The sequence below is a fragment of the Aquarana catesbeiana genome, linkage group LG10, assembly GCF_042186555.1.
Source record: "Aquarana catesbeiana isolate 2022-GZ linkage group LG10, ASM4218655v1, whole genome shotgun sequence".
Lineage (NCBI taxonomy): Eukaryota > Metazoa > Chordata > Amphibia > Anura > Ranidae > Aquarana > Aquarana catesbeiana.
Genome location: NC_133333.1, coordinates 56,393,494 through 56,407,402, shown reverse-complemented (window position 1 = coordinate 56,407,402; position 13,909 = coordinate 56,393,494). Strand labels below are relative to the sequence as shown.

General features: G+C 45.2%; 1 protein-coding gene across 12 annotated transcripts in view; it reads left to right on the top strand.

Annotated features, from left to right (window-relative positions):
* LOC141110703 (galactoside alpha-(1,2)-fucosyltransferase 2-like) overlaps nucleotides 1–13,909 on the top strand; it is a 341,918-nt gene that overhangs the window by 306,035 nt on the left and 21,974 nt on the right. For 4 of the 12 annotated variants that reach the window (XM_073602224.1, XM_073602229.1, XM_073602227.1 and 1 more), the window contains one exon: nucleotides 1,007–1,075. The exons of 7 other annotated variants lie outside the window; for them this stretch is intronic. The gene's annotated coding sequence lies outside the window, so the exon portion shown is untranslated. Of the gene's footprint in view, nucleotides 1–1,006; nucleotides 1,076–1,532; nucleotides 1,656–13,909 lie in introns of all 12 variants that reach the window. One more of the 12 variants, XM_073602223.1, reaches the window with a different exon arrangement.

Genomic DNA, 13,909 nt, shown 5'->3' with positions numbered 1-13,909 from the left:
TGGGCTAACTCAATATTGAACCCTACGGACTAAGACTGGGCTGCAATTAAAGTTCATGTGCGTGTAAAGGCAGACGTCCCAATACGTTTGGTAATATAGTGTATGTAGCTCAAAGCTTACACAACATAGAGTGCATACAGCACAAAATACACACAGTAGGCTGGCCATACATGGTTCAAATTGAGATTCAAAACATCAATGGGCAGACTGAATGTACCGAGCTGATTGATCAAGCAACTTGGGTACAACCAGCCTGCTGGATTCTCTTGCTATATCCGCTAGCAATAATCACTGCCTTTCCCCGGGAGAAGACAATGGCCCACCTGTGTTGATGGGGGAATCGAGCAAATGTCTTTACTGCAACCAGTGGTTTCAGGAAAGAAATTTGCTCCGTGTATGGCCAGCCCAAGATGTATACACAGCATTGAGTGCAGTCAGCATACACAGAAGATACACAGTACAGAGTGCACACATCATAATCACACTCACTATACAAGGAACAGATGCTACACACAGAATAAATAATAGCATAGACAGCACTGAAAATAGACCGCATTCACAGCACACCAAGGACACAAATTGGATATCGCATACACAACTCCTAGTCCTAGACAACAGAAAATTCTCTGTTTTGTTTACCAAGTGAACAAAAAGAAGTTATTTCAGTGATCAAGATTGGCTAACTTTTTATCTCACAGTAAAACAATTCACCCTGAGCAAATGAATATTACAACATCCCAATGTTAAACCCCCACATATGTGCCACAATAAAAATCTTTAACATGTCACACCTGTTGAGAAATAAAGAATGTGTACATATATGGAGTATAGTAAGGTGCAGTGTAGTATAACAAAATATATTAAAATATTTTACATTGTTACATAATTGGTAAGGTTAAAAAAAGACACCGATCAATCCAGTTCAGTGTGTGTGTATGTGTTTATGGCACTAACATTTAGAATCACCATTTAGATATTTGTATATTGTAATCCTATCTCTTTTCAGCACATCCTTCCTGAGGACTGGTGACCAGAACTGGACGGCCAACTCAAGATGTGGCTGACCCAAAGTTTTGTAAAGTGGCAGAATTATAGTTTTATCTCTTGGGTTAATACCCTTTTTAATGCATGCTAATAGTCTGCTAGCTTTGCTTGCTACAGCTTGGCATTGCATGCTATTGTTGAGCCTGTGATCTGCTAGGACACCCAGATCCCTTTTACATCCTTGATTCGCCCAGAGGTTCTACTCCCAGGGAGTAACTTGCATTCATTTTTAGCCCTCAAGTGCATTACTTTAAAATGTTCTACATTAAACCTCACCAGCCATATAGCTGCCCAACCTTCTATTTGAACTAGGTCTTATAAAATTGCTATGTCCTATTGTTTGTTTTACTTTATTTTATTACAGGTACTTATATAGTGCTGTCAATTTATGCAGCACTTTACATATATATGTTGTGAAATTATTTCTATCATCAGCAAACACTGAGACTGAACTATTTATTCCAAACTCTGTATCATTTATAAACAAGTTAATCAGAATTGGTCTCAGGGCAGAGCGATGGAGTACCCCACTTACAACTCCAGACCATTCAGAAGATACGTTATTTATCACCACCCTCTGGACACACTCCAGTAACCAGTTTTCTATCCAGGTACAAAATGCCAATGGACCTCAATTTGTAAATTAAGCATTTATGGGGTACTGTATAAAATGTTTTGGAGAATCTAGGTATACCAAGTCTACAGACCTTCTTCTATCAAGATTACAGTGCCCTGCCTCATAGAATATCAGAGGAAAAAACAGGGAGTGGGAGGCGCCGACCTGAGTGTAGTATTAAAATGATGAATTTAATAGGATACGATTAAAAACACTTACAAGATGATAGAAAATTCATGCTCGTCAAAGTAAAGTGCAGTCTTGGTATTCCACATGGCTCTGCGGGTCCCACCACTGTTCCGGATAGCTGGAAAGGATTGAGCAGCTGGCTGTAATAGATCAGTGTGTTTCTCTAGGAACCAGGAAGCTCTACACTGACCAGCGCGGACCGTGGAACAGGAAGTGATGTCACCTGCGTCTCATTGGACCAAGGCAGGACTGAAATCTTGTCAATCAGGGCTGCAGTGGTGAAGGCTACGCGCTCGGAGCTGACTGCTCCTTTTATTGGCCTGATGCCCTCTAGAGGAGGACAGCTATATATATATATATATATATATATATATATATATATATATATATATATATATATATAATATACATACACACACAATGGAGAGCATGTACTTGGTGGATGTCACACCACTTTCTCAAACTCAGTCTTTCTAAAACTGAGCTTGTATTATTTCCTCCTTCCTGGTACCTACCCCCGTGACTTTACCATTAAGATCAACAGCACAACCATTGGTCCCTCCACACATGCCAGGGTGCTGTGTGTCATCCTTGACTCTGACCTCTTCTTCAGCCCCCACATCCAATTACTGGCTAAATCCTGCAGTGCAAATCTGCAAAATGCAAAAAGCACTAAAAATGCATAGGTGTGAATCTCCGCAACATCTCGAGAATTTGACCCTTTTTGACTAATGACACCACAAAGCAACTTATTCACTCCTTGATTATTTCCCGCCTTGACTACTGCAACTCTCTCCTTAATAGCCTTACCCTTATGCAGGCTATCCCCCTTCAGTCTGTTATGAATGCTGCTGCTAGACTAATACACCTCACTAATTGATCCGTGACTGCTGCCCCTCTCTGCCAATCCCTCCACTGGCTTCCCCTACCCCACCGTATAAAATTCTAAATGCTAACCACAACATACAAGGCCATCCACAACATCGCCCCCAGCTACATCACCAACCTCATCTGCAGATATTGCCCAAATCGCCCCCTCAGCTCCTCCCAGGACCTCCTGCTCTCTAGCTCCCTTGTTACCTCCTCTCATGCTCTTCTTCAGGACTTCTCCAGAGCCTCTCCCATTCTCTGGAATTCCCTGCCCTGGTATATCCGATCAGCCCCTAACCTGTCCACCTTTAGGAGATCCCTGAAAACTCACTTATTCAGGGAAGCCTATCCCACACCCACCTAACAACCCCATCAAATCATTCCCTGCATCTATTACCTTTTGTACCACCACCCCCTCCCTTTAGAATGTAAGCTCTACGAGCAGGGCCCTCCTGTCCCTTCTGTATTGTACTGTAATTGTGCTGTCCCCCCTCTACATTGTAAAGCACTGCGTAAACTGTTGGCGCTATATAAATCGTGAATAATAATAATAATGTAGGTGTGGCCGTGGAACTAGAATGACCAGCAGGCCAATCAGTAAACAATTTAGGGAAAAGTAAATTATAGCAAGGGGCAGGTGAAGCAGGGGTTAACAGTCTCGGATTGGCTAAAAAACAAATGTACAAAAAAAAATAAACTGATACACGTGGTAATATTTGAAGCATAATTCTCTTCTATAGGTATAGAAGCCTATTGAAGAGGTTAACGATAGGCTTCTATACCTATAGAAGAGAATTATGCTTCAAATATTACCATGTGTATCCTTTTTATTTTTTTAGCCAATCCAAGACTGTTAACCCCTGCTTCACCTGCCCTAAATTTTTACTGTTTGTTCTACTGGTCGTTCTAGTTCCATGCCCACACCTACATGCTCTCCATTGTGTGTATATATAGCTGTCCTCCTCTAGAGGGCAGCAGGCCAATAGAAGGAGCAGCCAGCTCCGAGCGCGTAGCCTTCACCACTGCAGCCCTGATTGACAAGATTTCAGTCCTGCCTTGGTCCAATGAGACGCAGGTGACATCACTTCCTGTTCCACGGTCCGCGCTGGTCAGTGTAGAGCTTCCTGGTTCCTAGAGAAACACACTGATCTATTACAGCCAGCTGCTCAATCCTTTCCAGCTATCCGGAACAGTGGTGGGACCCGCAGAGCCATATGGAATGCCAGGACTGCACTTTACTTTGACAAGCATGCATCTTCTGTCATCTTGTAAGTGTTTTTAATCTTATCCTTTTAAAGTCATCATTTTAATACTACACTCAGGTCAGTGCCTGCCCCTCCCTGTTTTTTCCTTACATGTCTTGCAGAGTTCCGGACTCACTCTGAAGGATGGCTGCCTTCCTTTTTAACCTTTAATACCCCTTTCTTTTCCAACCACCCAACCGATGGATACATCACCACCCAGCTATTACAGCCACAGACCATACCCCTAAGGATTCCTCCATTTGGAGCACCAGATAACACTGACTATACTGCTCATAGAAAATCAACACATTGGTTTGGCAAGAATAATCTTTCATAGATTCATGCTGGTTGCTATTAATACTATTTTCATCAGAAAATTCTTATATATGGTTCCTCATCATTCCTTCCAATAGTTCACATACTATTGATGTTAGGCTGACTGGTTTGTAGTTTTCATTTATAAATCTTCAGGGCCGATCCCAGGCGGGGTGCATGGGGTGCAGTGCACCCGGGCGCCAGAGAGGTGGGGCGCTGAAGCGCCAGAGCGCTCCCCTCCCTCCTCCTCCTCTCTGTGTCCAGAGACGGTTCCCTCATCGCTGCCGCTGTATTTTTCGAGGCTCAAGCCCGTCCCCCTCCCTCCTCCTATCAGAGAAGGAGAGCGGCCGCCGGAGATCGGAGTGGCTGATCTTTGTGTGGAGAAAGACCAGCCGGGCAGTGACATCGCTGGGGGGGGCTGTCTGTGCCTGATGTGTTCTCCTCCTCTGTCTCTCACTCCTGCCAAAGCCTGTCTCCATCTGCTCTCCACCCCGCGGTGTCTCTGACCATCTCCTGTATTATGTCTGCAGTCTCTGACCATCTCTTGTATCATGTCTACAGTCTCTGACCTTCTCTCGTATCATGTCTACAGCCTCTGACCGTCTCCTGTACCATGTCCCCAGTCCTGACTATCTCCTGTACCATGTCTGTAGTCTCTGACTATCTCCTGTACCATGTCTGTAGTCTCTGACCATCTCCTGTATTATGTCTGCAGTCTCTGACCATCTCCTGTACTATGATTGCAGTCTCTGACCATCTCTTCTATCATGTCTACATTCTCTGACCATCTCCTGTATTATGTGTGCAGTCTCTGACCATCTCCTGTATTATGATTGCAGTCTCTGACCATCTCTTGTATCATGTCTACAGTCTCTGACCATCTCCTGTATTAGGCTGGATTCACACCTATGCATTTTTAGTGCTTTTTGCATTTTTGCAGATTTGCACTACAGAACATGTTCCATAGGAAACCATGTTAAATGGACTGCAGTGCAAATCTGCAAAATGCAAAAAGCACTAAAAATGCATAGGTGTGAATCCAGCCTTATGTCTGCAGTCTCTGACCATCTCCTGTACCATGATTGCAGTCTCTGACCTTCTCTTGTATCATGTCTACAGTCTCTGACTGTCTCTTGTATCATGTCTGCAGTCTCTGACCATCTCCTGTATTATGTCTGCAGTCTCTGACCATCTCCTGTATTATGTCTGCAGTCTCTGACCATCTCCTCTATCATGTCTACAGTCTCTGACCATCTCCTGTACTATGATTGCAGTCTCTGACCGTCTCTTGTATCATGTCTGCAGTCTCTGACCGTCTCTTGTATCATGTCTGCAGTCTCTGACCATCTCCTGTATTATTTCTGCGGTCTCTGACCATCTCCTGTATTATGTCTGCAGTCTCTGACCGTCTCTTGTAACATGTCTGCAGTCTTTGACCGTATTATGTCTAGGGGCTCTTTCTAACAGACAGCCCTCTGTGTGTGCATTAGAGAGACTCCCTTCCAGGTCTCATTAGTGTACTCTCTTCCTGTATTTTCTTTATTGTTAAGAGATCATGGGAGGATCCTAGGGTAACGAAGACTTCTAAGGGGAGCATCTCTGTGTTTGAGTCGTTGCCATAGAAACATTTATAAAGGGGAGTAGTAGGTAAGATGACCACGCCCATATGGGGGCGCCAGAAATATATCTGCACCCAGGCGTCTGTGACCCTAGGATCGGCCCTGTAAATCTTGGCACCTTTTTCAATATTCAGCTTTTCGCCAGTCAGCTGGTACCATTCCAATCAGTAAGCTGTCCTTAAAGATTAGAAATAAGAGTCTGGTTATAACATGGCTAAATTATTTTAGTACATTCGTGTGTAAGCCTTCTGTCCAGGTGACTTTATATTGAGATTTTTAAGTCTTTTTTGAACACTGACTTCTGTTGGCCACAAGGGCACATTTTGTGCTGTGTTAAGCCAGCCACAGATGAATTGAAAATTTAGCCTGCTCAGCAAGGCCCAGCAGAATTTTGATCCATCTACGGGCAGGCTGGTTGTACAGAAGTCAATATTTTGATCGACTTCTGTACAAGTTGGCTATAGCTGGTGTTGCCGATGAGTGTATTCTTACAACAGGGAAGTCTCCTTACTGTCCAAGTAAAATAACTCCACAGGATGGATTCCCCCCATCCACTTTGAATGTGTGGTTGGTGGAATCGGTTCATTTTCCTTTGTTCAACCCACTGGTTAAACAAAAGAAAATAAAACCTGTATGACCTGCCTTACTAACAATGCAGTCTTGTTTATTATACCCCTCCTCCTTTTCCATTGAAAACTGAGGAGAATAATGTAATTCATACAATTGCCACCTTCTTGACATTTATAACCAACTTCCCCTGATTATCTTTTATAGGGCCAATATGCTTTCACCTTGCCTTTTTATTATTAATATATTTAAACATTTATTTTTTTTTTTTTTTATAAACTCTTTATTTTCAGAAACAGCATAACAATTGCACAGATCAACAGTTAACAACCGTGACATACCATTCAATATGAAGTGAGCTAATCACATGGTTAACAAGACTTGTCTTTAGAAATACCGTATTTATCGGCGTATAACACGCACCGGCGTATAACACGCACCTCAATTTAGGAGGGAATTTTAAGGAAAAAAAACTTTTAGGAGGGAAGTTGAAGGGAAAAAAACTTACATTTAAATGCCCATCATTGCAACCTTCTCAGTGCAGCCTTGCCCCAGTCCAGCCTTGCCCAGTGCAGCCTTGTCAGTGCAGCCTTGTCAGTGCAGCCTTGTCAGTGCAGCCATGTCAGTGCAGCCTTGCCAGTGCAGCCATGTCAGTGCAGCCTTGTCAGTGCAGCCTTGCCAGTGCAGCCATGTCAGTGCAGCCATGTCAGTGCAGCCTTGCTAGTGCAGCCATGTCAGTGCAGCCATGTCAGTGCAGCCTTGCTAGTGCAGCCATGTCAGTGCAGCCATGTCAGTGCAGCCTTCCCCAGTGTCCAGTCCAGCCTTGCCCCAGTCCAGCCTTGCTGAAGCCTGTGAGCTTCAAAATCGCCGACCGCAATTTGAAAATGGCGCCGCCGGCGCCGAAATACACAGAGCCGGTCCTCGGCTCTTCTCGGCGGCTCTCGTTTACTTTCGGTTCCACTCGGACGGTGAGCGGAGCTATCCGAAACTAGCCGAGTATACTCGGCTAGGTTCGGGCGGCGCTCGAGTGAAACCGAAAGCCGCCGAGAAGAGCCGAGGACCGGCACTGTGTATTTCGGCGCCGGCGGCGCCATTTTCAAATCGCGGTCAGCGATTTTTTAATTCTGACAGGTCAGGATCGCAGGGGATCGGCGTATAACACGCACCCGCGATTTTCCCCTGATTTTAAGGGGAAAAAAGTGCGTGTTATACGCCGATAAATACGGTACTTCCGTGTTGAAATATCATTACATTATATAATGGGAAAATATGGTTGTGGCTAGAAGGTACAGTTAGATGTGGCACCTCATCCCAAAAAGGTTATACGTTAGCTAGGGGATATAGGAACAAGGGATTATTACGGTGCTTGGGTCAGATATGCAGAAAAGAAAAGAAAGGTTTAAAATAGCAAAGTAGCAAACTTTATTTATTAGTAACAATACAAATATACAATAAACATTCAGATTGTTTACACTTAAAATCAACTTATATAGTGCGTGCGACCCAGAGGTATAATCAAGTGGGCCGGATGGTGATGGCCATTGAAGTGTGGGCTCAATTTCCTACATGTTTCGCCAAGACATTGGCTTCCTCAGGGAACAAGAGCTCAAATTGGGTATATAGAAGTCTATATATAGGAGTACAGAAAACAATATGTAAACAGAAATATTTAGCAGTACAAAATATAATGTGCAACTGAGTAGTGAATTATTGTGGCTGGGCTATCATGCAAAGAGGTGGCCACGAAGATTCCAGAAGCGCAGACGTACCTGAAAAACCGACACCCGGGGGGGGGGGCACGAAATGTGTCACCTCAGGGGGACGGGGCAAACCACGCCGTATATTGTGCCTGCAGGGGGCACGCAGTAAACCTGGCAAAAGAATGTATTTCAATCTCTAAATCACTTATCGACCATTTTGTATCCGAATACCATCAGTTGATATTCGGAGCCTACCAAAAGGGCACTATTGATTCCAACACATGGAAGTTTCTCAGTGTTAAAGAACCTACAACCCCCACCTTTTACTCCCTCCCTAAACTCCATAAATCTCTCAATCACCCTCCGGGCCGTCCAATCGTGTCCGGACGACAGTGTCTCACTGAATCTGCCAGCACATTGGTCGATAAATATCTGGCACCCCATGTAGTTGTCTTGGCGAAACATGTAGGAAATTGAGCCCACACTTCAATGGCCATCACCATCCGGCCCACTTGATTATACCTCTGGGTCGCACGCACTATATAAGTTGATTTTAAGTGTAAACAATCTGAATGTTTATTGTATATTTGTATTGTTACTAATAAATAAAGTTTGCTACTTTGCTATTTTAAACCTTTCTTTTCTTTTCTGCATATCTGACCCAAGCACCGTAATAATCCCTTGTTCCTATATCCCCTAGCTAACGTATTACATTATATAATGTTTTATTGAATCTACTCTGTGAGCATCAGCGAGCAACACCGTTTTCACCTTTTTCTATAATTTTCTTAACCAAGCAGAACCCTAGTTAAGTCCAGGAGGTAGAAAAAAGGTAGAAATGAGAGGGAAAAAAAGGGGAGGAAAGAAGGGAGGGAGGGAGGAGGAAACAAAAAAAGGGGGGAGGGGGGACCTGGTCGCTCCTCATTTAAATTAAATAAGGGGTCCAGACTTTCCAATAGTTCTCATCTTGCTCGCTGCAAAAGGTTCTCCATTTGTTGGATTTCCGTTATCCTGGCTAGCCAATGTGATCTGGTTGGAGGGGTAGTGCTCTTCCACAATGCCAGGATACATGCCTTCGCTGCAGTTAAGAGAGGTTTTAGGAATACATTTCTGTATATTTTAATGGATAGAGGGGTATTATGTAATAGGAAAGCTTCCGGGTTTTCTCCAGGAGACACACCTGTGATTGTTTTGACAGATTCGGCTACCATCATCCAAAATTCTTTCATCTTTGGGCATTCCCAAAATATGTAAAAACGGGTGTCCCCAGACTACAGAAACCGCCAGCAGGCATTTGATACAGTTGTGCTCATAAGTTTACATACCCTGGCAGAATTTATGATTATTGGCAATTTTTCAGAGAATTTAAATGATGACACAAAAACGTTTTTCACTCATGGTTAGCATTTGGCTGAAGCTATTTATTATCAACTATGTTTACTCTTTTTAAATCACAGAAACTACCCAAATGACCCTAATCTAAAGTTTACATACCCCAGTTTTTAATAACATGTATTGCCCCCTTTAACATCAATGACAGCTTGAAGTCTTTTGTGGTATTTGTGGATGAGGCTCTTTATCTTCTCTGATGGTAAAGCTGCCCATTCCTCTTGGCAAAAAGCCTCGAGTTCCTGTAAATGTATGCCCTACTTTTCGATAACTACTCACCAGAAATGCCCTATAAGCAAAAAGTTAGATCCTGTCAGGGTCGTACCTAGAGAATTTGGCACCCGGGGCAGATCCTATATCTGGCACCCCGCCACGTTAAAATGTAAATACACCCCACTGTGCCCCCTGCATACCCCAATATCTTTGTCATTACTGTGTACCCCCTCTCCACAGCTGCACCTCTGGACCCCTTTACATTACACAGCCCCTGCACCCCTTTACATTACACAGCACCGTGCACCTATGGACCCCTTTACATTACACAGCACCCTGCACCTCTGTACCCCTTGACATTACACAGCCCCCTGCACCCCTTTACATTACACAGCACCTTGCACCTCTGGACCCCTTTACATTACACAGCCCCCTACACCCCTGTACATTACACAGCACCATGCACCTCTGGACCCCTTTACATTACACAGCCCCCTGCACCTCTGGACCCTTTTACATTACACAGCCCCCTGCATCTCTGGACCCCTTTACATTACACAGCCAAATGCACCCCTTTACATTACACAGCCCCCTGCACCTCTGGACCCTTTTACATTACACAGCCCCCTGCATCTCTGGACCCCTTTACATTACACAGCCAACTGCACCCCTTTACATTACACAGCACTCTGGACTCCTTTACATTACACAGCACCCTGCACCTCTGGACCCCTTTACATTACACAGCACCCTGCACCTCTGGACCCCTTTACATTACACAGCACCGTGCACCTCTGGACCCCTTTACATTACACAGCACCGTGCACCTCTGGACCCCTTTACATTACACAGCCCCCTGCACCTCTGGACCCCTTTACATTACACAGCCCTCTGCACCCCTTTACTTTACACAGCACCCTGAATCACTGGACCCCTTTACATTACACAGCACTCTGCATCTATGGACCCCTTTACATTACACAGCACCCTGCACCTCTGGACCCCTTTACATTACACAACACCCTGCACCTCTGGACCCCTTTACATTACACAGCCCCCTGCACCTCTGGACCTCTTTACATTATACAGCACCCTGCACCTCTGGACCCCTTTACATTACACAGCCCCCTGCACCCCTTTACATTACACAGCCCCCTGCATCTCTGGATCCCTTTACATTACACAGCACCCTGCACCTCTGGACTTTACATTACACAGCTCCCTGCACCCCTTTACATTACACAGCACCCTGCACCTCTGGAACCCTTTACATTATATAGCCCCCTGGACTCCTTTACATTACACAGCACCCTGCACCTCTGGACCCCTTTACATTACACAGCACCCTGCATCTCTGGACCCCTTTACATTACATAGCCCCCTGCACCCCTTTACATTACACAGCACCCTGCACCTCTGGACCCCTATACATTATACATCCCCCACAGCTCTGGACCCCCTGCATGTTACACAGACCCCCCTTCAGTGCAGTCCCTCCCTTCAGTGCAGACCATCCCCCTTCAGTGCAGAGTCCCTCCCTTCAGTGCAGAGTCCCTCCCTTCAGTGCAGAGTCCCTCCCTTCAGTGCAGAGTCCCTCCCTTCAGTGCAGAGTCCCTCCCTTCAGTGCAGTCCCCCTCCCTTCAGTGCAGTCCCCCTCCCTTCAGTGCAGTCCCCCTCCCTTCAGTGCAGTCCCCCTCCCTTCAGTGCAGTCCCCCTCTCTTCAGTGCAGTCCCCCTCCCTTCAGTGGAGATCCCATTTCCTTCAGTGCAGACACCCCCTTCAGTGCAGACCCCCTCCATTCAGTACCTCAGATAAGCGTGGCACATGTGCAGCAAGTCTCCTCCCGCTGTGTACACATAAACAGAGAGGAGGGGGAGGCAGCTTCACTCTGCTCAGCCGAGCCTGTGTGACATCCGGGACTGCGCAGACAGCCCGCGGCTGCGAGAGAAGGGGATGGTTGGTGGAGTGGTGTCACCCCGCCCCCATCACTGCCTCTCCCTGCTCTCACCTGCCTGTCACCGTGCCACTGCCTAAACCCGCCCCGCAGCGCTGTCACTGCTTCAGTCACAGACGGGGTTCACCCGGGGCAGCCCACCCCCCACTTGGTATGCCACTGGATCCTGTCCTTCTAAGTTTGTGAAAAAGTGATTTTGAGATCTTTTTTTCCCCATAATTGGCAGCTATTTTAACATTTTTTGCCGCCTTCCCGGCCCCACCCGACAATCTTTCCAACTGCTCTGCAGTGTGCCAAACCTGAGCGCCCGGCAACCAACATACTATTTGAAGATCATGGCCTTTGTGACTGATTGCCCTATCTGTCCTTCTAAATATTGAGTCCCCTACCACCAATCAATACCTGTCTATCATTTTATGTAACCTTGCCTGCATCTTCGTTGGAGGAGTTGTTCCCCAGGCAGCTAGGACAGGCACTCTGCTGCAGCAATGCCACTCCGGAACTGATATTCCCAGAATCATGTAACCGGCATATTTATTGGGATGTGACAGTTCAGAACTGGCCTCGCTAATGCTCTTCCCTCTACCCCATCTTCTATCTGTCACCCAACTACCCTGCTCTGGTGCCTGCACCTCCATGTCACCGCCCTCCTCTATATTAGCTCTTGCCAGCACATGACAGGCACAGTCAAAACTTTCTTTCCTGTTGATGATGCTTTGCAGCATTGCCAGTTGCTTCTTTAGATTCAGAATCTGGGTTTCAAAGGAAACAACTTGCTCACATTTTGTGCAGCAGTATTCACCCTTGAATTAGATGTGTACTGAGTCGCATTGCCATTCCCGTTGGACATGTTATTTACTAATGTACAGACGGTCCCCTAGTTACAAACATTCGACTTACAAACGACTCCTACTTACAAACGGAGGGAGACAACAGGAAGTGAGAGGAAATCTACTCTTGGGAAGGGAAATTCACTCCTGTAAGTGTTATTATGGGAAAAAGGTACCTCCACTGATGCTTTATCACCAAGGCTTGTTTTCACAACAACCCAAAATTTTCAAAATCCACTTGTCATTGGGATAGAAAGTGAGGTGAAATCTTTTGAACAGGGGCACAGACAGCAAAACAAATGTTACAGGGGTGTTAACCATTCCCTATGCTATCCAAAAAGCTTAAAAATAGTTTTTTTGGCTGGAGCTACACTTAAAAAATGTACTTGATCCGACTTACAAACAGATTCAACTTAAGAACAAACCTACAGTCCCTAACTTGTTTGTAACCCGGGGACCCCCTGTAATGGGAGATAATCCAGGAAAAAATAGGAATGATATTTTTTTTATAATTTATTAATCTTCCTTCTAAACTTTAGTATATTGTGAGGACTAGTTTTTTTCCTGCTGTCTGGGACTTCCTGTTTACTGATCACATGGCCCCGGATGTCCTATACTTCCTGCTCACTAATCACAGAGCCCTTGGTGTGCTCTCCCATACTCCCGCTCACTGATTAGATTACCCTTGGCATCCTCTCCTCCTGCTCTCTGGTCACATTGTTCAGTGTATACTGGGAAATGAAAAATTGGAAAACAGTATAATTGTTGCCAACATTGTAAAAAAATTAATAGTGACACTTTTTTGGCTGTAGGTGGAGTCTTATTATAATTGGGGGCGGAGGCGTGCGTTTGTAGGCTCGACATAGCAAAAAAGAAAAATGCGGCATGCTCAGTGCTCCGCAACAAAAAATGGGCGTGGTTTACATGAAATAGTGGGCATGGCTTATATGAGCATGGCTCAAATGGGGGTGTGGTTAGAGTCTGAGATGAATGAGATATGGAGAAAGAAAGGGGAAAAGAGGGAGAGAGAAGGAAAGAAGGAGGGAAGGAGAGAGAAGGAAGGAAAGAGGGATGGAGGAACAGCAGGCCCAGATCCTACACCACAATAGAAATGTGTATGCCAGAGTTTAACAAATCTGCATATAAAAATACTCCAAACACCTGGTGTTAGCCCTTCAATCACCACAGCACCATGGTTGTTGTGGTGTCAGGATGATTGAAGCGCATTATTACTATTATTACATTGTAATATAGAATTAAATCGTTCAACTCACCATAATCCAGAATCAGTGGGACCCCTGAGCGTGTCACCTGCCACTACGCCTGCCATCAGGTGTCCCCAGCAGAGTCTGTCCTTGC